The sequence below is a fragment of the Fukomys damarensis genome, unplaced genomic scaffold (assembly GCF_012274545.1).
Source record: "Fukomys damarensis isolate Sample0158 unplaced genomic scaffold, DMR_v1.0_HiC HiC_scaffold_7, whole genome shotgun sequence".
NCBI lineage: Eukaryota > Metazoa > Chordata > Mammalia > Rodentia > Bathyergidae > Fukomys > Fukomys damarensis.
Window position 1 is genome coordinate 30,968,349 of NW_022900919.1, and position 25,985 is coordinate 30,994,333.

General features: G+C 40.4%; 1 protein-coding gene across 2 annotated transcripts in view; it reads left to right on the top strand.

Moving 5' to 3' along the window:
* Kif16b (kinesin family member 16B) overlaps positions 1-25,985 on the top strand; it is a 486,842-nt gene that overhangs the window by 434,378 nt on the left and 26,479 nt on the right. For both annotated transcript variants that reach the window (XM_010634116.2, XM_033761168.1), the window contains one exon: positions 12,901-12,985. The gene's annotated coding sequence lies outside the window, so the exon portion shown is untranslated. The remainder of the gene's footprint in view (positions 1-12,900; positions 12,986-25,985) is intronic.

Below are 25,985 nucleotides of genomic sequence, written 5' to 3' on the forward strand. Positions count from 1 at the left end.
TTTTTTTTTTTTTTTTTTTTTTTTTTGTACCGGGAATCAAACTCAGGACTTTGCTCTTGCAAGGCAGGCGGTGGAACCACTGAGCTAAATCCCTGGCCTAATGGGTATAAATCTTGAACATCATTTATTAGATTTATTCTGAGGAATTTCTTGTCTCTTGTACCATGTCAAAGAGGAAGCATTCATCATTTCACCATCAAAGATGATGCTGGATGGATTCTGGGTGTTGTACTGCTCTGTTATTAAATATCATTTATCAGATTAAAGCACGAGGATGTGGCATTCTGACATTTTGTAATATCAGTTTTGACCTTGGGTGTTTTCAAAGCATCTAAAATAAGCCAATAATGTTTCAGCTATGATAAGGTTATATGTACAACATGCTGCCTTCACCCAGTGTGCTTCTACCTAGCTCTTGCTCTATCCCTGAGCCACCACCATATTTTACATTGCTAAGCCTCACTCTTACAGACTGTAGGATTAGAGTGACACAGGGATTGTTTGAAAGAACTTGTCACAAATATTACTTAATAAAATGTTATGTTTGTCTCATTGTTTATTTCTTTTTTATTATAACATCAAAACAGGTGTTTCAAAATCTAAGATTGGTGGATTTCCCCTAAATAATAGTTGACATACTGGTCATGGCTTGCCACATGCTATACATCCCACTTTTAAAATCATTTTAATAATTTTCCTTGATTCATTCTTCATTGATTGTCCAAAATAATTTGTTGCTTTCTATTTGCATGTTCATATTTCTGCTCCCTGTCTTGAGGTTTCCTATCCTTTTTGGGGCCTTACAGCATCCACTTGCTAACCTTGCCTCAAGAAAACTCCTGTAATATTTTACATAGTCTGGTAGATGTAAGATAAATAAATGAATGGAGTAGAGCAAATCCACCATGACCAGAACTAAAGGACCACACCTCAAGCACCAGAGAGGGGCTTCCTATCAATAGCTTAGTGAAACTCTGGTCATCTACTCCAACTATCCATGAGTCATATTGAAAATTAATCTTGGGAAACTCATCTTCTCCATGGCTGTTAGAGTTCCTAAATTTTACTCTCTTTCTAGCCAGAGAAGCATGCATATTCTTATGTAGAAAAGGTGATGGCAAAGGAAACAATGGGTAAGAGACTTGAAGAAATCCCTTGTTTTTCCCTTCCTATTTTCCCTTCTTTATCTATATTTATCCTTTTTGTCCTTAAAGCTTCCACTCAAAGGACACCTACCTCTAAACATTTGCCTTTTTTGGTACTCCCCTGCCAACCTGTAGATGGACCTCAGTAGTTTTATTTGTTTGGTATTAACCTTTATGCTGTCACCTTTCATATGGAAGAGCGTATTGAGAACACAAAGAACTGTGGCTTTGATTATAACTTATTTTATCTTCTGTCTTGCTCTGTCTTGGATCATTCACCTTGGGTGAAGGCAGCTGCTATGTTGCAAAAACACTCAAGCAGCTCTTTGGAGAGTTCCACAGGGTGAGGAACTAAACAGTTCCTCTGGTGGATCCTCCAGCATGACCAAAATCTTGCCTGAAACCAACTAGGATGTACCTTCCAGATTCTTAGTCTGCAGAAAGTGTGTTAGATAACACATGTTATTTGTTAATAAAAGCCATGATGTTTTGGTACTATTTGTAACACAGGTGAGAGGTGAGTAGTACAATTCAGCTTGGGAATTCTCTTCTTGTAGCCTGATTCTCTTGACAGCTTCTTTCTTTGGGTCCCTCCCACTCGCTCTACAAATTTCTTTAATTACACACTCAGAATGCTTTGCATCTAACAATTTATATACCTGCTTCATAATAGTAGACCGCTGGTATTTTTCTACTTAGCATTTTCACCCTACTCCTTTCTCCAGCCATTGTAATGAACACAGCAATCAGCACATGACTTTGGGAAGCTATTTCCACCGGGATGCTTCATGCTGCAAATCAACAAACACTGCCTGCTTCAAAAGCCAACAGAATTATGTTATCACATATAGGAAGTATACAGAGAAGGAAGAGTCCAACCATGTAACAATAATGACTTTGGCTTTCTCTGTGTCATTTTTCCAATTCTTCCTTGTTTCCTATAATGGCCAGTTTCAAATTGGCTTCTCTCATGGTCACAAGATGGTTATGCAGAAATGGGGTCTTATATTTCATTATGAATGTTTAGAAAGGAAGAGAGAGGGGAGAGAGCAAGTGAGAGGGAGTGTTTTCCTTTTATCTCTAAACAACCGTCTCTTTTGCCTGACAGAATGAGCTTGGGTCGGGTGCCAATTGCAGAACAATAATAACAGTCAACAAAATACCTTGTTTTGATGTCTGGATTATTGAACCAATCATTTTCAAGGGCAAAATGCTTGCTTAGACTGGTTTAAAGAATAGACCCACCATGGGAGTCAGGGACAGGGTTAGCTTTCTTAGTCCCATGAGCTATTTGGGAGAGGAACAGATATTGAATTAGGAAGAAAGTTTTACTAACCAACAACTTCACCCCAGGCCTGCCTTGGGGATTTTTCCAAGCTGAACCTAGGAAAGAGGCCTCTTTTACTTCAGGATCTGACATGGAAGCATCCAAGCCTTGAGCACCTACTGCCATATGTTATAAAGAACCCACTTGTCAACAGAAAAACAAGCTCTTCATTGCGAGAAAAAGAAAAGATTATTCCAGGTAACAGGGACTAGAAATCAGATTTTAGCAGCTATCTGGGAAAAGCCAAGTTTATATCCCATCCGTGTGTGGATCATGTCTGACAATGGGAGAGTGAGATAGTAGCAGCTGGCTGGGAAAGATTTTAGTCCTGAGAGGGTGGGCTAAGATCAGGGGAGAGGGATATTAGCAATTAACTGGGAAAGGACTTAGGCTTATATAGGTGTTAAAGGGGCTAAGGAATCTGGGTGACATATTTATGTCCTCTCTGCCCAAGGATGGTCTGCTCAGGTGTGTATACAATTACGGGACTATTGGTACCAGGGGGTTGTAAACCTCATTGTTTAGACCATTTTTCCTACTTGCTGGGAAGGAAGCTGCTGGTATTTGCTAAAAGCATAGTGATTATTTTTTTGCTTTTGATTTAGGGAAGGCCTGACACCATAGACCTTTCCTTTTGAATTAAAGCCTGAGCTTAGTGGAAGAGCATAAGCAAAGAAAGGAAAGATGAGGGACTAAAGATGAGGTAAAGGAGTCTGTTCAGCATGCCAGTCCCTGGTTGTATATATTCCAGAGGCAAAAACCAATTTTTTTGTAACTTGTTTACATGGGTCGTCAAATTCTCATCTTTGGCCTCAGAGGTCTGGAGTTGATTTTGTCATCTACTGTCGATACAGTCTTTACTGGTATATGGCCCTCCTAAGTTAAATTGCATTTCCTGTGTGTTCATGTACCCTGATACCACTCACAATGCCGAGCATACAATAGGTCCTCACCAAGTAATGGTGACACGAGGAAGCTAGCAAGAATGTCAAGCATGGACAGACTTTGCTGTGATGTTGGGTGGTCATCGGTGCGACTCCGAGTTGCATTTGATAGGTGCTTCCATTGTGCTGGTTTTTCTTAGAATTGGCAACAGCAAAGGCACATCAGCACCATGGAAGAAGACGATAGCCCTGCTGCAGACCATACAAAGGTTAAAGAACAGAGACTCAGGAGAGAGACTGTGGGAAATCAAGAACAATTTCAATAATAAGTGAGGAAGGTCTACAGTTCTCATATCGAGTTCAAGCAAGGCAAAATAGATGTCCTGTGACAACCAGTGCTTTTAACAAGAGCCTGTAAATTTGAACTTTTAACACTCTTTATAATTTCTTCATCTGTTATTATAAAGTGTCTTTACAGGAACAATCATTTTAATATCATACAATTTCCATGAAAAAAAGACAATCCATTGTCTAATGTCATAAACTAGAATTAAAAGGGCTGGGACAAAATGTTAATTCTCCTGGATGTTGGTCTCAGTTTTTCTGATTAGAACCTGAGAACACATTAAGAAAAAGAAAAGACAAAAGCTATACCAGGTCTTCTTCAGGGACACTGTTACCCTAGAACAAGCAAACTATAAAAATGTAATTATCAGTTTTTGAAAGATACCTCTTTAAAAACAAACTTCTGTCAGGGATCCAGGCAGGAAACTTCCCCAGACTCTCCCTGCTTTGGTTTTGATGTTGAAAGTCCTCAAATGCCCCTGTGTTAAAGGATTTGCCCCCAGGTGATGACATTGAAAGGTGGGAACCCTTAGGAGGTGGACCCTAGTGGAAAGGCCCAAGGTCATTGGGCCATGTCCTTAGAGGGAATTTTGGGGACCCCAGCCTCTTTCTCTTTGCTTCCTGGGCATGAAGGAGGTAGACTCGTTGTGCCGTTTGCTCCTGCCTTGATGTGCTGCCTTGCCCTGGGCCCCAAATAATAGTTCTGTCTAATAATAGGCTGTAATCCCTAAAACCATGAACTGAAACAAGCCTTTTCCCTTTATAACTTACTTTCTATAGTAACAGAAAGCTGGCTTACATACTTGTCCCAGAAGGGAGCAAACTCATTTTACCTCTTTGCTCTAGATCTGCTCTTCCTGGGTGACTTGCTTTGGCCAATGAAATGTGAGCAAAACTTACATATCACTTCCAGATGAAAGCATTTAACTAAGAGTTTGGCTATCCAGCCTAGTCCTTGGTGTCACAGAGGTGGGGTGGGTGGCTCTGGTTAATATGGAAATGCCAGAAGATTAGAAAAAAGCTGTCAGGATTCTGAGATGCCCGGAGAGTCACCCATTCCTACATTCCTCCTAAGCTTTATACCAGTGAGAGATACATACTCGTTTTGAAAGGCCCCAAGACTCACGGGTTGTGACCACACATAACCTGGCCTGGCCTTTCTGACACAGCAGACAGACAGGGTCAGCTTCCAGCAGCCCAGCCACGTCCCCACACAGCAGCTTCCATTTCTTTCTGCTGTGATTCTGAGAGTGAGTCCCTGTTGGTGTGGTCCAGCCAGGCATCCTCATTCTCCCAGAAGAGGAAGAGACATGGAGCTCATTCAGCTTGGAGCCAGTACCAGTTTGTCATTACTAAGAGTGTTGTGGTCCTAACTGGGTTCTTCCTAACTCTGGAATGGTTAAATCTTCACTCTTAAATTGCTCTGGGCCAGCAGCAGCAGCACCAGCAGCAGCATGGGGGTGCGGGGGATGGTGCTTGTTTGAATGGACACTCAGCATCTGCTGACCTCTGAAACATAATCTGCATTTGGAAAGATCTCCTGGTCATGGGTATAGAAGCACTGGCTTCACCTTGGCAGTAAGTGGGGAAGAGTAACTGGTTTTCTCATGGTGGACGGATGACTGGCCACCCACTTTGAGCTCTGGATTCAGGTGACTCTCCCAAAGCCGTCAGAGATGCCTGCTGTAGCCCTCAGAATGAAGGTTAACCCTGAGATCCCCTGTGTGTTGTGTCCTGGGTGAGAGGGGACACTCAAAACTAGGGTTGAGTGTGCAAATTGGTTCCCTGTCCATGAGGTTGTCACCTGTCCCATGCATAGGAAAGGCAGCTGGGAACCTTGCTCAGAGCCCTAGTAAACAGATGGCTTTCGCAAGTGCCAGCTCCTCCTCCTCCTCCCTCCTAATCTACCTTCCTATTTCCTCTCTGGCCCCAGTCCCTGTGTCTGTCCTTCCTCTGTGATTCCTACATAAGGTGCCAGGGACAAGGCAAAATTGCTCCCTGGCCCTGCTTCCAAGTGAGAAGCCAGAAGCTGAGTCAGGAAGTGTACTGACCTAAAACCAAGGCCAGGGCTGCTCAGAGCCCAGGAGCCCAGGCAGCTCATATTGGATGAGGTTATCGCATGACAAAGCACAGGCTTGTCTCTGCTGCTCCAGTCCCCTGCCCTGGGCTACCCTTGCTCTTGGCATCTCCTTTGCCACTTTCCACACTCTGCTGGCAACTCCATGCTGGGGGGCTGCCAACAGGAGGCTGCTGTCTGCTGCTCTGAGCTGCTGGCCCCCTGCTGTTTGTGAGCACTGCTTTTTAAGGGAGCACTGCCTGATGCCTCCCACAAAGAATGACTTTCATCAGGGCCGTGTCAGGGGGCTGTGCAGTGGGCAGGGGGCAGGCCCTGGATCGAGGGCTAGGAGGGAGAAGAAGAGAGTTGGCCACAGTGGCAGATGGGATCTGGCCCAGGGTGGATGTCAAGTGCCTGCTTCAATATGCCTTTTCCCTTTTAATCTCCTCGAGCAGAGCTGATCAATTAGAGCTGTAATTATTTTAATCTCCTTCTCTGCTGTCCTGCCTGCCACCGCCCACTGACTCCCTCTCTGTGTACTTGGGTGGCAGCTTGGCAGAGGCCATCTCAGGCCAACTTCTTCTGGGTTTGGTAATAAGCCAATGATGATGTGAGGCTGCCTGGCCAGAGGCCGTCCCTTCCCTTGCCAGGTGACCTTCTGCAGAGCTTTCTCATTTCTTTATCCTTTGCAAAGTGAGTCAGCTCTGTGGGGTGGGTGAGAGAAACAAGTTATCAAAAGAAGGGCTACATCGCATGTCTGGTATACATGTCAGCATTTTGGTCACTTAACAACTGACATCTGGGAACAAGCAAGTCTGGTTTTTCCACTGTGTATAGATCTTTTTAGTTCACAGTCTCTGAGCCCCTTGCCTATTAAATGAGTATCACAAATTCTCCAGAATGGACACTTGTCATGAGGTGAAGAAGATGCAGGTATAGCTTAGGTCACAATAGACCAAGTAACAGTGAATAAGGTGGGCTTTGGAGGAAAAAATCATTATTTTGTCTGGCTCTTCCCTGTGACTGGGAGAAATGGATGCATGTAAAAAAGAAGAGTCGAATTGATAATCTTGGATTTGTGATGCATCATGCATGGGCAAACCGAGCCCCTTTCTCGTTTATCATGTGTGGGAAGATGAGGAAAACAATGCAAACTAGATATCTTTGGATAAGACTTTTGATTATTTCTTCCTGGATACTCTTGTGAAGTGAGGGGAAAGAGTCCTGTGTCGTGGTCCACAAGACAATTTCTTGAGCTGGCTGAGCATCGGTTCATTTGCATTATGTGAGCTTGGTAGACAGGGGCTGTTCTGGGGTGAGAAGATTGCAGGTGCAGCTTGTGAGTGGCACAAGACTTTGCTGGATTCTTTCCCTACTCTCCTTCCCAGCTCATCTTAATCCAGTACTTCATTTGGTTCCACTCAGCATAATTGCAAAAGACATGAGTAAGTGGCTAGAAGTACAGACACCTGATTCATGGCTTCTGCTTTTAAAATCTCAAAAGGGGTGAGGGCAGGCAGATAAACATGAGCTGAAATGATAGAGACAAATATTCGGCAGACATGAATGCTGATTTTGTAGATGATGTTGAGGAATCAGCAACCTCGTGACTGAAGATGCATGGGAAATGGGTGTTCAGGGAAGGTATCTCAGAAGACTTCTGGGATAATTTTTCTTTTCAGGAAATTTTTAAATATAGTTAACATAATGTTAAGTATAATAAAGTATATCAATTAGCTTTTGCTGTGTAACAAATATCCCAACAATTTATTTAGTTTACAATTTTGCAGGTCAGCTTGGCTGATCTTTATTTACTTGGTAAATTGGCTGGCTGGTCTAGGATGACCTCATTCACAGCTAGAGAGCATTGTCTACACTCTGCATGACCTCTTAGTTTCAGACTGCTAGCATGGGCTCATTTACATAGCAAGAAAGTGGGTCACAATGCTCATACATTTTTCAGATCTCTCCCCCCATCGTGGTTTCTAATGTCCCATTAGCCAAAGAGAATGCCAAGGCCAGAACAGATTTAAACATGCTAAACTAGACTTCCCTTTTGATGGAAGGGGTAGATATCTGGCCATTCTTGCAATCTCCTATATTGCTTATATCAAGGAAACAGAAGGCAAAGAGGGACCAAGATATATAAAATTTGTGGCACAGAGAGCTTGATGCCAAAGAAACAGGTAATAATTATCCAAAGGAAAAGATCTGTTTTTCAACCATGGCAAGTATTCAATAGTCCATCTTTGAATACACGTTTTATAGTGTTCAGCATTGTTCATCCCAGTCATCCTGTTTTGGAATGAATATACCTGTGGGAGGTAATGACATACTCAAATTTAATCAGTCACTTTGCTAGGCTGTCCTTCAGGGCAGGAATCGCAATGAAGGCCACAGTAACAGCTTCTTTGGCAAATCAGTGGCAGTGGATGGAACTTGGAAGAAGTCAAGGAAGGCAAAGGAAAAAACTCCAACCTTACTTTTATCTCTGTCCCAATATTGTTTGAAGCTGGATTATATCTGAGTATTCAGAGGTGAAACCCTTTACAAAGTCATTTGTAGAACTTACAGAATTTAGAAACCGTATGTCTCAGAAAGTAAACGATGTTAGCAGTGTGCCATGGTACCTACCTCCCTGACAGCCTGATAAATGGTCTCCTTCCTTGTCCTCCAGCCACCCCTGCTACTGACTAAGCAGTTGGTACCTCCAGCCTGCTGTGGATCCTGCCATAGATTCTGCCCCTAGACAAGAGTTTAACTTGCAGGGAATCATCTGCAGGGAATGCAGGGGCTTAGAAGAGTGGTGCTCAAACTGTAGAAGGCCTCAGATTCTCCTGGGCAGAGTTCAATCCCATTGCTGGGGCCCTCCCAGGGTTTCTGATTCTGTAGATTGGGATGGGGCCTGAGAATTTACCAGTCTAATAAGTTCCCTCGGGAGCTGATGGCACTGCTGATATTGTAGTCCAGGATCATTTTGAGTATCCCTGATTTAGAGGTTTGAGAACCTTATAATTCTTTACAGGGTTCCTCTTATTTCAGAGGTTCTCTAATTTGGGTGCACCTACAGGACATTTTAAAAACATCAATGCCCAGGCTTCACCTGGAGTAATTTAATTGGTCTGAGAGGAGCCTGTTACTTATAGTTCCTAAAAGATCCCTGTGTTGTTCTAACATACAACAAGGGCTGAGAATCACTGTCTTACTGTAGCAATTCTTGAAGAGTAGTTCTCAAGACATGGCAGCAACATTATCACCTAGGAACTTCTTAGAAATACAAATTCTTAGGCCCTAGTGAATTCCCAGTCCTACTGAATAAAAAATTGTGGTGATGGGGCGGAGCAATTTATGTTTTCACAAGCCAGTCAGATGATTGCAATGCACACTAAAGTTTGATTAGCTAACCTTTAAAAAAAATGCAATGGGGCCTGTGAGAAGACATTAGACATGCCCCACATTATTTGGAAGATGGGCTCTGCAGAGGTGACACACAGTTTGAAGAGTTGGGGTTCCATCAAAAATATTGAATATCTTAGACCTGAGATTTCTGAGGCCGGCATGAAGGAGGACCCTTACACCCATACTCAGTGTGACTTCATGACTGCCTCTGAGGCTCCTCTTCTCAGTCCCTCAACATGGAACAGAAACTAAAGCACCCAGTCCTAACTGGGACACTAAATTAACAGTGTGACCACCCCATGTCCTTGTTTCTCATCCTGAATATATTCTGATCCTGAATATATGCAGTTGATTTGCATCAATTGAATCTTCTACCTTAGTTCTAAGTAGGTGAAATGAGATTTCACAGATAGGGCTTTAGAATGTGTATGATCATTGTTCTGTAGGAAGAACATCAATGAAAGGCTTGTTCTTGTCTCATGTCTGCACAACTTGAACAACTGCTTTCCTCAGCTGGGGAAAAAGCAAAGTTCTAAGTCATTGTCCTTTAGCTTTATGAATTGATCGTTATGAGACCTATGTGCCAGGGTAGTGAGGAGGATCATGATGCTTCCCTGGTGTCCCCCACCCATGACACCTCAGCTCGGCTAGGGTAGCTTTAGACTAAAGCCAGGTACCTTGGCACAATCTGTGCATAGACTGGCAGAATCTATGTGCAGGGAACATTTTTCAGTGCTTCATGTTATTCTTGCCAGGGCCCAGGAATGTCCCTTCTGGGTCCCCAAAGATAAATTCACTTTCATAGACACCACCCACCCCATGCTCAACCGGGTTCTTGTGTTAGAAAGTCCGAGCCTACAGGGGCCTCAGCCTTCGCTCTGGTTGAGTCAGGGCCAGGCATTCTGCACAAACCTGGAGAACAAGTACACAACCCATGCCCCTGGTAGGATTGGCAGGACGTAAAAATGAGAGAAGCAAGGCTGGAAACTACAGCAGATATGCCAAGTTGCATCTTCCGAGGTATTCATTGCCTTGGCCTGGTCCCTTCTCTTGAAAAATGTAAGGACAGGCTCAAAACCCTAGCATTCTACAGCTTAAGTAACATCTAAGATCTTTCTCATTCCACTGGCTGCTATCATTATCAGAGATCAGCTTCTTGGGGCACCACCTTTGTACCCAGATTGATGTAATGAAAAGCACCTTAGGCAAAGTGTTCGAGGTAATGGATAAAATCATTAGTAGTTTTCAAAGGATAGTAATCAGGCCAGGAGAATCACACTGCCTGGGAAGTTGTTACAACTGGGACCTCACTTGTGCCCAGTCCCTGGGAGAGGGTCTCTGTAATCAAGCCTGCTAGGCAAATTTGAGGCTGCTAAATTTGAGAACTATTGCTTTTAACCAGAGAATTTCAAGCTTGGCTGCATATTAGAATCATCTGGAGAGATGTAAATGCAGCCAATGTTCAAAATATAACCCAGGCCAATTAAATCAAAAGCTCTGCAGGTGAGACCCAATATTTAAAAAAACAAACAAACAACAACAACAAAACCAATTTTAGGATCCCAGCATGAGCCAAGGTAGAGAACCACCGCTACAAAACCATAGCAAATAACCAAAATAAGTCCACAGAACTAGTGATCATATCCATTGAAACTGTTAGTGACGGCTGAAAGAAAAGATTCACAACACAGCACAACTGACCTAAAAAGTTAAAAATCAGATTGAGTCCCATTGGCAAGGTAGAGCAAGGAATTGGTCATGAACTGGACACAGTGCCACTGGTAACACAAGCTGTTTTCCCTTTTGGTATCTTGCAGTTTCTTAGTATGAGAGAATCACTTAGCACTGTAAGAGAGAGAGAAAGGGCAGTATCTTGTGAGGATCAAATGCCATATTAGAAATGAATCTGTTTTAAAATAGAGGCTTAGTTCAAGGTGGGATTTTTTTCTAGAAGCCAAAGGCAAAAAAAAAAAAATTTTATGAGTTCTTACTCATAAATGTCTTTGTCTATTGAAGTCCCTCAGTCCTTTTAGCATACTGAAATTAATAAAAAGGCTTATAAGAGAGCCCCCATCAAGGTTTTTATTTCATCTCTGAGTGAGATCATCCAGCTGGGCTCTTGTACCTGCTTCCTACACTGAGGCACCGTGTGTGAAGCATCACATCTGGCCTTCTGACATGGACGGGCTCAGCTTAGCAACGTCCTTTCTCCACAGTGACTCCTACCTTCAGAGCTGGGTGAGGTCATTTCCCTTCCAGTTGGAAAACCATGTCCTCTGATTTGGATGGCTTCCCAGTGGGCAAACTCACCCGGGTGGCCAATTCACGATTCTGCTCTGTTTCTTAAGTATTATAAACCTAGACACTGCAGGAGGAAGGAGAAAAGGAGGAAAAGGCTGAAGTCTTAGAAGCAGCTGTGAGCCTGCAGCGCTACAGGCTTCTATTCTGACTTTGAGAGCTGCCTTTGACAAGTCAAGGCACCCAAAGGGTAGATGTACATCCTTGATTGCCTTTTCCACAGCGCTAATTCTGCATGCTCTGTGTACAGTCTGAGCACAGATGTCATGACACTTTTGAGTTTCTTGAAAGGTCTACTCCCACAAAGGTAGTGGCCTGATTGATCTTGCTCAATGATCTCCACCAGACTGGAGTGCTGCTTCCTTCGGTGGTATACTCCAAAGCATGTGACTTAACTTCATCATGGAACTTTCTGTTCTCCAACTTTCTTTAACCTTAACACCCTAAAGTTGTGTTTTTGATCTGCTCTCATCTTCAAGATTTTCTCATGGGAGTTTTCAAAAACTTCCCACCTCTAATTGATTTTCCTAGGACTGGGTGGTAAAATGATAGGAAAAGGAGACTGATCAGTTTTCCTGTTACCACTTTCCCCAGGTCTCCAGTGATTTCTCTTTTTGTTTCCTTGTCACTGATATTCTTTTGCTTTTTTTTTTCCTTTGGTACCGAGGATCAAACTCAGGTCCTTCTGCTTCTGAGGGAGGTGGCGGAACCACTGAGCTAAATCCCCAGCCCTGTCACTGATATTCTTGACTTTGGCTACCAACCAAAACCTCTGGGCAACTGACTTTACCTTGTCTTTCAGCTGGATTTGGGAGGCATCTTCCCTCTCTAGAGAGACATCTACTGACCTTTGCTTTCTCTGGCTTACTTCTCAGCTGCTCGGTAATATTTATTCACAGAATTTCTGCCCAGGGATTTGGTTACAGCATAAATCCCTGTTATGGTTTGGATCTGAAATAACCCACCTGAAGGCTGTGTGTTGAGGCAAGGTTGCCAGCCAGTGGCGCTATCAGGAGGCTTTAGTACATGTAGTAGGTGGGGCCTAGATGGAGGAAGTGAGGTCACTTGGGGGTGTGGTCTTGAAAGGACTATTGGACCCTCAGCTGTTCCCCTCTCTTCTTACTTCCTGGCTTCCATGAGCTGAGTGGCTTTGTTACTCCCTGCTGTGATGTGGCCCCTCCCAAACTACCACAAACTGCTGTAACCTCTGAAGCTGTGAAATAAAACAAATCTTTCCTTTTTTCATGTTAGTTCTCCCCAGGTATTTGTCACAGAGATGGCAAGCTGGTAGTCCCTCGGGTTGTGGCAAAGTTCTTCCCCCTTCGTTTTGTCCTTGGTAAGGGAGCAGGCCCACTTTGACAAAAACTCCTGCCAGGTGGATGAAAGGGAACCTGTAGTTTGTATTTGAAAAACAAAACAAAACGGTTCTCTTCTGTCTTGTTTCAGATGAAGCATAGCTGGAGATCTTGGGGTCATGTGAACGAGATGGCTTCTCAGCTCTTGACATTTGTCACCTTATCAAAGGCACCAGGTGAGCATCCCCAAGTTGTGTTGACCGAAACTATCTATCACCAAGGAAAAGAGACCGAAAATAGACTGTGTAGAATGATGTCTTTAAATGCTGTCTCTTGACCTTGTGTTTTGGGCAAAAGTGTTTTGGGTTAAAAGAGTGAAGGTAAAAACAGCCTATTTTAATGCCAAAAGTAAAAATGCCGTGTTGAACTGCTGCCTCTGATGGTTAGAAATGTGTCTTTATGAAATATATATATAATAGCTTTACGTCTAAAGCTTTCTTTTAAGCCAAGTAAGTACAAAAGTAACAAGAAAAAAAAAGTTGCTTACAAAATAAGGCTGAAGAAGAGGTGTGGCTCAGAAGCAGTTTGTGAGATGGGCTTCTGAAATTAAGAGCCACTGTTCTCTTCTCTTCCACTGGTGGAAAAAAGGAAAGTCACTGCAGCACATGAGCAGGGTATGATTTTTGTTTTTTTTGGTTAGACTTCAGAGCTAATAGGAGAAAACATGAACTAGCAAACTCTACATTCATTTCAAGAGAGGAAGATACATTTGAAGACCCTTTCCCACGCAGCTGGGGCTGTTTACAAGCGCTGTTCAAATCCATCTTCCTCCACCACGTGTAACGCATCCCTTCATTAAGGGCTGGTTCCTCCTCCTTGCCTCTGCGCACCAGCTCCTCTCCAGCCTGAATTGCTGCCTCGGACAGGATTGTGGCTTTTTGAAGAAATAAAACCTAGTTTTACATCTTACCAAAGCTTTCTCTTAATCCGAGTAAGTACAAAGAGCCCAATTTCAAACTGTGTTTCCAGCATTGTATGTGACGTGCCTGCCCCCAGAGTAGGAGGTAGCTGCAGGGTTACTTCACAGGCCGGACAGGGCAGGGCAGAGCAAGCTTTTCCAGCACCCAAATTCCTCCATTATAACTCAGTTGCAGACCCTTCCGATGTGACCAGCAAGCAGAGAACTGGAAAACAAGTCTAGGCATTATGGGGAGATATGAATCAGTCAGGGCTTTTTGCAAGTTGGTTTATTTCCCCAAGTTTTGCTATATAGACTGTGCTGTTGGGGGTGGGGGTGGGGGTAATCTGAGTTTTGCCAGAAGGTTAGAAAAGGACAGAAGCCCCCAATCCTGTGATCTACCATTGAGCCTGTCTCAAAGCCTAAGGAAGAGCTTTCCCAGAGCTTTGTAGACATCATGGTTTCCATGCCCTTCAGCTTCTTAAAAATTATTGAGGATGTTGATCTTTTGCTTGTATGACTAAAGCTTAATGATGTTTTCCATGTTAAGATTTAACATTGAGAGAAAAATGTAAATACTGTATTTAGCTATTCACTTAAATAATTACACGGTAACATAAATGACATATTATATTGAAATCATTTATAGTTTTCCAAACAAAACAGTAAGTGAAAAGATCAGCTTTGTTTCCGTTTTGCAAATCATCTTGTCTTACTTTGTAGAAGACATGTAGCTGGATGCTTATATCTGCCTGTGCCTTCAATCTAGCATGAGGTCACATCATGCATTTGCTGGAAATCTCCACTCTATCCTCACGATGCTCATGGAACTAATGAGGGGAGAAAGGCACATAACTATTTAGGCTTACGATCAAAGTTGTTTTGATCTTGTGAACCTGAGAAGGCCTTGGAGGCCCCAGGAGTCCCCAGAACAAACTTTAAGAACCATAGTTATCCTTGAACACAGGTGGTTCAAGGGTGATTTTACGTGAGTAGATAGAGGCTCATTTTTGGCTGTGTTACATTTATGTGTTATGTGTATTAAGAGGTACATTCCCTTCTGTGTAACTAATATGTGGTTTTTATCCTTAGTGCTAGAATGTTACTTTGAAAATTAGTTTTTTGAAAAATTATAATTTTGTGTATATGAAGTTTTAGAAAAAGCAATGGTAGTTTAAACTCAGGACAATAATTGTCTTGGTGGGTTGAGGATTGATATGAAAAAATTCCCTGGAGTAGTAACATTCTATGTCTTAGTAGACATTTGAGTCAAAATTCATCAAATAGGGCCAGTGATTTAGCTCAGTAATGCCACATCTGCCTCAAAAGTGCAAGGTCTTAAGTTCAATCCCCAGTAATGGAAAAAAACTTCTTCAAATAAAGGTGCTTAAGAATTGTCCATGACATATTATATAAATTTTACAAACAAATTATAAAAGGTATTTAACTCTACTCAGTGGTATGCATTCTGAAGCAGTAAAGGGGGAAGTTACAGAACTTGAAGTTGTAGAACTTGAAAATTCATCAAAAATAAGATGAAGTCATGGAAACATAGGATGGCCAGATAAAAGATAAGGCAAATCTAACGAAATGTTGATAGTGGAATCTATGGAAGATGTGTAAGTGTTTAAGTAGAATTCATTCACCTTTTTCTTGTGAAAAGTTTCGTAACAATGTTAGAGGGAAGTAAGCAAAAGAAGAAAAATAGGAAATATTTGTAAAATGTTGGTGGTGGTCAATGGCTGAAGGGAACATTGTGATGTGTGAGTAACTTTGGGAGGAAGAAATTACTATAATGACAGGTGGATGGATGTGCATCCATCCCCTTCACAAACCCACCATGATAATGTTTTCTAGCCAATGCAGGATAGAGTAGGAAGGGTAGGGAGCTGGGGTCAGTATTGGAGGCAAGGAATAAATGTGAATTTAATGTGATACAACAGATGTGAATATACGTGGGCTATTCCCTCATGGAGCTTACAATTAAAAAGGGCCGAGAAAGGACCAGAAAACTAATGACTGTATTCTGAGTATTCACTTGAATCTTTATAATGGCCTTCCAAGCTGGATTTTATCATGTGTGTGCATTAGAGTGAGAGATTAAATGTAAGTAATGGCCACTGCATTAGTAGGTTATAGAGCTATACTGGAACTCATGACTGTGGTTTCTACATGTGAATACTTAATAAACTAATCATGTTAAAATATAGCCTTAGCTATTAGGGTACATAGTGGTCTAAGTGAGTTGGTACAGAAGTCCAGAGGAAAGGAAGGTAGATTCTGATCTCATGAAGGAAGCTTACATGAGCAAAGCCTTGAAAAAGTATCATTAATGGCCAGGAAAGGAGAGAGGGAAAGGCTGTACAAATAGCAGGAATGGAAGCAGCTACTGACTAGAAGCTACTAGAGAAAGCCTCCTATGAATGCCAGCTTCTCTCTCTGCCAGTTGTGTGGCCTTTGGAGCCTGCCCAAGATTTTGTTTCCTTACCTGTAAATGCAGAAATAACTATCAGATTTCAAGTGGTTATTATGAGGATTCAGTGAAATGATGCATGAAGAGTACTTAGTTCATTGCTGTTTAAGGACTCAATGAATATGAGCTATTATTATTACAGATATAGGCAAGAAAGGGCATATCATGTTGTGATGTTTGTTTCCTGTTACATTAATTTTACCTCAAATGTATGGAACCCTGTGGCCCACCTAGTGGTGGAGGAACACACGTGGTTGAGCACAGAGCTGCTGGCCCTCAGCACTGTAGTCAGCACTGTAGGAAGTGCCTTGATCACAAATCTGAGGATGTTCAAGAGGGAGGAGCTTTGTTCTTTGTGTTCCAGCTCCCATGGTGGTGAGCCTGGGGCAAATGCTAAGAACACAGAAGCTTAAAAGTGTTTATCAAGTTGTACTGTGAATTCCAAATCCCTCTATTCAGCTGAGGGTCAAATTCAAGAAAGCAAGAGATATTTTCATGTCTTCTTCATTTCTGATCATTACCCTTCTGCTTTTTCTCCAAGGTTCTGCTTTCTCCAGGCTTCTGCTCCAACCCTCCTAAATTGCCCCTTGCTTTTCGGTATCTTCACCCTAGTCCTACTCACAAGTGTGTCTTTTCTTGAAGGTAGTCACATTTACAGTCAATGAGCCCTTTTTGGTGGCTTCTTCACTTCCTCCTCCAACTGTGATATGGGACTGGATAGAAGAATAGCCGTTGGGTATGGGTGGGCCCTCACTCAGGAGTGATGGTTGGAGAAGACTAAGAAGACACTGGAATATCTAACTGGTGGCTGAATGCAGACGTTAAATGAGAATATTAAATCAGAATCCAGGTGCTGAGAAATGGAAGCAGGTGCTTTGGCAGTAAATGAGAGCAGAAGAATATTGGGGCAGAGATTGGAAGCCATCACGTCCCTTTGCTCTTCTTGCTTGCTATGTATTATACTTGCAGAGATCTGAGCAAAGGGACCAAAATGTCTGCCCCATGAAGGTTACATCTTGGTAGAGTGCTCAGGCTGCATAGCTCATGAGGAAAGGACAATCTTGAAGGCCATTGTCAGAGAGTCATGAAGTTAGGGAAGAGGGAGGTGTTCAAGTGACTTCAGGGACTGTGGACGTTGAATGCAGCCAGAGAAGCAAAAATAGGAGAATAGGCCATTGTCAGAGAGTCATGAAGTTAGGGAAGAGGGAGGTGTTCAAGTGACTTCAGGGACTGGACGTTGAATGCAGCCAGAGAAGCAAAAATAGGAGAGTCAAGGAAGATCCAGGCACATCAGAAGGGGAAGGGCAGCTTATACAGAAAACACAAAATACAGATCATGGAATCAAGACAAAAATGGCATTGCTGAGGAACAGCAAAATTGTACGGTAGAGTTGTATATCATTTTCTAATTTCCTGAGCCCATTTCCTAATTTTGATGCATTATCCCATTGACAAGAGACATAGCCTATTTTTCCCAGAGAAAGAAGAAATGGGGAGCTGCTTGCTCTCTTCCATTCTTAGCAGCTGGAGCTGAGCATATGGTATAGGGCCTTCCAGCAACTGAATGCTCTGGATGGGACTTTGAGCTTTGAGTGAGTGATTCAAAGATGAAAGGGCAGAAAGATTAGAATCTACACAGCCCATAGCCAGTAAATGCAAATAGAATTCAATGGTGTTGAAAACTTCTACATTTAGCAGATGATAATGGGAATGCCAGGCACCTGTAATGGCTGGAGATGGGAAGCTTGCAACCAAATGTTTCTCTCCCTCAAATCAGAATAGGTAGATATGGGCTCCATCCCATTCCACTTAACGTTGGTTCTCTCTAACCCATCCTTTGGCTGAGGACCATGGCAACACATATCTTCACTGCTAAGTCTGCCTGGGCCATGGCTGTCTTTGTGCCTTGGGCATTCTATGGATTAATGCTGGGGTTTTTTTTGTTTTGTTTTTTTTTTCTTTTTGGTTAGACATAGTGGCTAGCCTAGGACGGACCATATCTGAGTACTTTTGCTGTAATAAAGGTGTTTTGTCACAATTCAGCTTTATTTTTTTTCTAGTGCTTTTAAAAAGTTCTGTTTTATAACTGACTCAAAAATGCCATTATTTTGTGCTAATGTTGGAATTTGGTTCCCATGTTTATGAACTGGCAGTCCTTCTGTTAGATAGCAGTGCACTGTCCAGCAATGCACTCTTTCATTGCCCATGATTTTAATCATTGAGCTTTTAAAATTTGCATATATCTAAATCACTTATAAATATCAAAGTAAATGTAAACAAAAATTTGCTCACTTACAAAAGAACATACGCAGATGATAAATATATAAAATGCTTCACATCACATATCATTAAGGAAATATAAATTAAAATAATAACAGGATAACATTATATACTTATTAGAGCAGCCAAATCCATGACAACACCAAAGGCTGGCAAGGACATGGAGCATCAGGAAGCTCATTTATTGCTGGTGGGAATGTAAAATGATAAGGCCACTGTGGAAAAAGGGTGGCAGTTTCTTACATTCTAAATATACTCTTACCGTGTGAGCTATAATCTATACTCTGTATTGAAATAAACTGAAAAGTTATGCCCACATAAGAGCATTTTTATGTTTGTAGCAGTTTTATTCATAATTGTCAAATGTTGGAAATAACCACAGTGTTTTTATGAATGGGTAAGCAAAGTGGTTCATACAGAAAATGGAATATTATTCAGCACTAAAATGATGAGCTATCCAACCATGGAGAAAGTTTATGTGAAATTACTAAAAGCCAGTCTAAAAAGCTACAAATATATAATTTTAACTCCAAGGTATGAACAGAAGCTATTGTTATGGCTTATATCTAGATATCTCTCCAAAGCCTCATACTCTCATAGGTGGGACTTTTGGGAGGTGGCAGGACCATGGGCATGTGAGGACTGGGGCACTCCGGTTGATTGGATTAGTATAGTTGTGGGTGTGGCTAATGGAAAGATGGATCCTCTGTATGGTTAGCACCAATCAATAGGTTTGTAGCCCTCAGGGAGTAAAAATGGATAGGAAGACTTGCTGCTTCTGGTCTGCCACACATGAACTGTTTCTCCTCTGCCATGCCTCTCTGCCATGTAGCCCTGCCTTGGAGCCAGCCAATTATGGACTGAAACCTCTACAAACTGCAAGCAAAAATAAACCTCTCTTCCCCTAACTTGCATGTGTTAGGTGTTTTGTCCTAGCAACAAGCAAGTAACTAAGACAATTGTGTCAGTGTTTACAAATTTTAAAAAATTACTATAAAAGACACATTGCTATTACTCACCTGGATTCGAACATACTTGTGACATTGTTCCTGCCTTTTTGAAGCAGTTATGGAAATTCTCTTTTGAATGATCAACAAATCAGGGAGAGCCATCCAACAGAGAGGCAGACTTGTGAAAACAATATGGTGTGTCCTCATTCATCCTATTCACCAGATCCAGCACTCTGAAACTCCTGGCTCTTCCCTGAAGTCAAAATGACCATGAAAGGTGAACAGCTTGAATGGTCTGAAGAAATCAAGGCAGACAGGACAGCATAACTAAAGACTCACGAAAAGTGACTTCTAGAACTGCTTCAGAAAGAGGCAAGAAGAATAAGAAGTGAGGGAGGAGTGTTTTGAGGGAGATTGATGGCTTTCACTGTAATTTTTAAATTTTTGTCTTAAATGTTCAGTTTTTTTATCACTGCATATATGGCATTCTGGAAATGACAAAGCTATTATAGAGATTGTACAGAAAGGGCAATGGCTGCCAGTAGGCAGAGTGAATGAATGTGGGGTACAGAGGATTCTTAGGGTGTTCTGTAAGATGTTACAGTGTTAAAATGGAGCATAAAGAAAGACAACTTGAGTCATTTGTAGGAAAATGGACACACTTGCAGCTCATAATGTCAAGTGAAATAAATCAGACACACAACCTTAAATAGCACATGTTTTCTCTTATAGGAGAACTCAAAATATAAATAAAGAGCAAGGAAAAAGGAAGTTGAGAGATCATTCTCAAATGGGAAGGGCATCAAGAGATGGAGGAAGAGGAGGGAAAAGGAATGAAAAAGGGAACTAAGATGTGTTATGAGAGGTACCAACCCCCACAAGGAATGTAAACATCATGTATTGCAAACACCTAATTTAAAAATTAAGATATTACAGTGATGGATATATGCTCGTATAGGTTTGTCCAGCTCTATAGAACATACACTCGAGTGTACCGGATGTAAATTATAGAACTTGAGCAGTGTATCAGGATAAGTTCATCAGAGGTGTCCTTAGTCGCAAGAACAATGAACTGTTAAATACCCTATAAAAATTAACCTTAACTACTTAAAGTGTGCTGTAGATAAAATTAATAAATATAAGTAAAAATGTTTTAAAATGCTGTTGTGATTTTATCTTAGTTTTTGGATTCAAAGCATCATCCAAAATGTCTGACTTCTGGTTATGTGAAGAGCCCGAGTGGCCCAGAAGGAGCACTGGGCACACTGTGGTAAGGAGGGGCTCTTTGGCAGACCATCCACAGGGATGTCATTCAATCCTTGTCAGATAAATAAATAGCAGCTCTGTATTATTTTGGGTTGGGATAGAAGCAAACAGTTCTCCTCATAGTGCCCTTTTATTAGGGTTTTAAAGTTTGGAATACCATCCCCGCTGTTGCAATAAGACAGCAGCTCAGGAAGTGATAGACACTATCATTTCCACTTGCAACCACATTGCGCGTATTTAATGAGAACTGCCCTCCACACATGACCTTCACCTAGCAATTCTTATCAATGCCAGAAACCTGGCTCATTAATTAAAGCTGCACTTGGACTGAGCTGCATCCAAAATGATAATTTGCTAGAGGAAAACAAAAAAGGCCTACTGAGAAAAAAGGATGCTTGAAAGGGCTTGTAGGAGATAATACTACTGGTGCATCTGGTTATTTAAGGATTTTGAAGCCACAGTCTGTCTCCTAATCCTAAATTTCATATAGGACTTTTAATCTTAATATTCTGATGCAAAAAATATTCTCTAAACAGGACATATCTTTCAAGCAAAGCAGCTAAGTGAGTCTCATAGAATAGAAAGGTGAAGTTCTAGTAAAATTTCAAATCCCTACACCACGTTTTAGGAATGATGGAGACTTTGTGGTTGGAGATCAAGGTCATATCATCAATAGTTAGTGACATCACAGTTTGAACCCAGCTCTTTGTGACCTGATCATGCTCAGAACAAAAAGTATCCATGAGTAGGAGGTGGGGTAAGAGGCCATCTTTGAAATTCTGAGGTTTTAGCTAATAGATGATGGTAAATGGAAACAAATACTATGACTGTTAATATGACTATGATCTGTTTTAATGTGGGAAGTATAAATAACCATATAATTTGCACTTAATTGTTTTTTTCATGAATAAGTTTATCAGAGATTTATAGGTTTATTCTCACCTTCTGCCCCCATGAAATACTTCTTAAAGTTCTGAGTTGCTCAAGTGTGAGTTTTTCTCACTTACAGTTTTTAGAAACTTAATGTTTGAAGTTGGACAAAGTTTAGTATTTAGGTGAAGAAAAAGGAGCCAGCCTCAGCATCCAATAGCATTTAGTAACACTGTTCTGAGAGATTTAGCTGAAGCAAATCTCAAATGTTTTTTTTTTCCTTCTCAAATATCATCAGCAGGTTATTTCCGCTTTTCAGGATGCTATAATTGCATTTTTCTTTGGAAATGTCAAATTAAGCTTTGAATACAGTATAATTACTGTGCAGGAAAGAAGCTGAACAGGTGACAACTGGTGTTAGAAGGAGAGCTAGAAAGAACTTGAAGGGGTGGCTTTTCCGAGACAGTCAGATGGGCAGGCAGGTAGCATGCTGGGAACCTGCTTGGGCCTTAAGCAGGGCGCAGAAGGACTGGGAGCTCAGGGACAGCAGTTCCCTCAGGATTTGGTGAGAATGTGGATGAGGAGAGAGCCGCATATAGGCATAGCCTCAGCTACCCTCAAAGTGAGCAGTGTTTGAGGCTGCATGATAATCAAGAATTTGGGTCTAAGAATGGAAAGAGGCAGGACTGCCTCTGTTGGGGCTAAAGTTTGCACACACAGGTCCAGATCAATTCTTGCTCTTGTAACCTATAGCAGCCACTTCTGGCTAAGGTTTTCTCAAAGAGTAACTTTAGGGTGCATGAAGTCTCTAACATCCAAGCCATAGTGATTGCCTCATCCAGTTGATTTTCTTTATATGGCTTTGAAACTTGTTTTGACCATACTATCTCTATGGAATAGTGGAAACCTAAAGGCTTGTGTCATTTTTCATCAGTAACAGTTTTATTGAGATTATGTATATGTATATACAGCACACAACTCATCCTTTTAAAGTGTACAATTCAGTGATTTTAGTATATCCATAAGATTGTGCAAAGAGCGCCGCTTTTCAATTTCAAAACATTTCATCACTCCAGAAAGAAAATGTATATTTAATAGAAGTTAATTCCCATTTCCCTTTTAACATCTCCCACCTTGGCCAGAGGCAACCACTAATTTACTCTCTGTCTGTACAGATCATTTGCCTATGATTCCATTTACACAGTATATGGCTTTTTGCTTCTAGCTTCTTTTCACTTTACATAAGGTTTTCAAGGTTCATATGTTTTAGGATATACTACATTTAAGTAAATTACTGAACAGTATTCCATTGTATAAATAAGAGCTTTTATGTCTTTATCAGTTGATAGACACCTGAGTTGTTGTTCTTTGGGGCCGTTATGAATAATACTGCTGAGGACAGTAGAGTAAAAGTTTTTTGTTTGGACACGGGTTTGCATTTTTCTGTGAGTATAGAACCAAGAGGTAGGATTTCTGGGTCACCCAGTAGCTCTGTGTTTAACCTTTTGAGGAATTGCTGAACTGTTTTCCACAACAGCTGCACCACTTTGTGTTCTTCGCAGTGTGTGTCGGTGCTGACTTTTCTACATCCTCATCAACTCTTACTGTTATGTGCCCTTTTTTACTGTGGCCATCCAGGTAGTTGTCAAAGGTATTCACTGTGATTTTGGGCTTTGTAATTAATAGCATTTCATTTGTGTTTTCCTGGTGGCTAATAATACTGAGCAACTTTTTCTGTTCTTATGGTCCTGTTGTATGTCTTTTGGGGAAGAATATTAAAATTGTTTGCTCATTTAAAAATTGGATAATTTATCTTTTTGTCATTGAGTTGTGAGTTCCTTGTATATCCTGGATACATATCTATAATTTATAAATTTATCACATCTATAATTTATAAATATTTTCTTCAATCTTATAAGTTGTCTTTGCATCTTTTTATAGTGTCTCTGGAGTACAAATACATTTAATTTTGATGAAATTTAATTTATTTTCTATTGTGTTTTTGGGTTCATACCTAAGAAAACAAAATATAATAAGCCAAGGTTATGGTGATTTATGTCTATGTTTTCCTTTAAGAGTATTATAATTTTAGTTCTGAATGGGATGCGTTTGCTACATTTTGAGTTAATCTTTCTATGTGCTGTGATTGGGACCCATGTTTATTCTTTCTATGTGGATATTCAGTTCCCACAGTATTATTTTTTGGACTATTCTTTTGTGATTGAATGGTCTTGGAATCTTTGTAGAAAAATCAATGAACTTTGGATATACAGATTTATTTTTGAACTCTTAATTCTGTTCCATTCATTTATATATCTATCCTGATGATACCATACTGTTTTGTTTACTGCGGTTTTATAGTAACTCATGGAATCAAGAAGTATAAATACACCAACTTTGGTCTCTTTCAAGGTTATTTTGGCTATTTTTGCATTCCCATATGAATTTTAGGAAGAACTTCCCATTTCTTTAAATCAGCTGAGACTTTGATAGAGTATAAATTTTGTACCTCTTGTTTATTTCTACATATTATTTGATTCTACTATAAATAGTATTATTTTCTTAATATTATTTTTAAATTTTGTTTGTTACTACCAGTTTGGCACATCTGACTCTGGGAACAGCCATGATTTCAAGTTTTCTAGTTGACTCCAACATGGGAAATGAAGGGTTAGTTTTATTTTAATGATATTGGCTTCCAATCCATGAACATTGTATGTCCTCCCACTTGTTTAGATCATTAATTTCTCTAAACACTATTTGTGGTTTTTAGCATGTAAAGTGTACCCTTTGTTAAATTTATCCATAAGCATTTATTCTTTTCTGTTACTATTACAAATAGCATTACTTTCTATTTCCCTATACTAATACAGAAATACATTTTTTGTATATCTATCTTGTATTCTGCAAACTTCTTGAACTCATTCTAATTTTTTGTAGTGGATCCTGTAAATTTTTTCTGTATATACAGTCATATCATCTGTAAAAGACATAGCTTTACATCTTCCTTTTCCATCTGTATACTTTTTCTTTTATCACCCAGCTTTCTTCGCTAGAAATGTCACAACAATGTTAAATAGAAATGATGAGAGCACACATCTCTGTTCTTGATCTCAGGAAGAAAGTTTGTCTTATGTAACACCATTTCTAATGTAACCGTCTTAAGTATGATATCAGCTGTGGACTTTTTGTAGGTACCCTTTTTCAGGTTCAGAAAGTTCCTTTATATTTCCGAATTTTGAGAATTTTTATTATAATGGAATATTAAATCTTTTCAAATATTTTAATCTGTATTTGTTGAGATCATTGTGAGTTTTACTATTTTTCTGTTGATATGGTATATTAGTGGATTTTTTGGATGTACATTTTGCTACATCCATAAACTAAGAAATATGGAGAGGAAGACTCAATGATGGCACCATCAGTGGCATTTTCAAGAAGAATTTTAGGTAATTAGTACAGATATCTAGAAATTATTGTTAGTGAGGTATGGTTACATCTAGTTAAAGTTAAAAAATGGCTTTAAAAAGAAAATATTATATAGAGCTGGCTTTTTTCTTTGATTCTTTTAAATTAGACCCTTTAATGTAACAAAGTCTAAATTTAATTTACTCTAGCAATGATATAACTCCTCTATCAGACTTTACCTTTAACAAGGTTTAAATAAATATTGTGCTAATATGAACCTGGGCACATAACTCTATAATTCAGTTGCCCTATAGAACACAGACGTCAATATAAAGAGCTATACCAGGCCTTCTTAGTATATGTATATCCATTCACTTATTTTATTTGGTTACTTAATCATCAACTATTTGATATGTAATGGATTTGATTTGGAGAGCTAGTAACTTCCCATGTCTGCAACTTCAGCTTCTTGCTATAGCACATTTAATATACAGTATTATAACTGATTGCATAATTGTTCATATACACAGTACACCATGATATATTATTCTAAAATGAGAAATGCCTGATTTACTTTAAATCCTAAGACTTTCAGAGTCCAATTCAGTCCATGCATAGTAGGCTGACAAAGATGTCCATGACAATGCATCAATGAATGGGGGAGTGAATTGAAGAAGGCAAAGCAATAGATGTGATCCTACATGATGTGCAAAGCTTTCTTCGTGCCTTCAAAGATATTTGACTACAGCATGGGAATTAAGACATCAGTATGATGGCTGTTGTTTCCCTCCCCTCAAACCATCTTCCCTTCACTCCTGCTAATTTTTTTCTCAGATAGTAAATGGCAACCCTTTCATTTTTAGGAATGATTTGCACTAGGTCTGATCTATGCATGGCAACCCCATTCCTCTTTTCAGGTGATTGGTCCAAAAGTAAACAGATTGAGACAGCAAGCAATAAAGAAAGTCTTTTGGGGATTTCAGTCTTTCCAAATAAAATACAAGAGACATCTGAAGATAAAACATTTTACC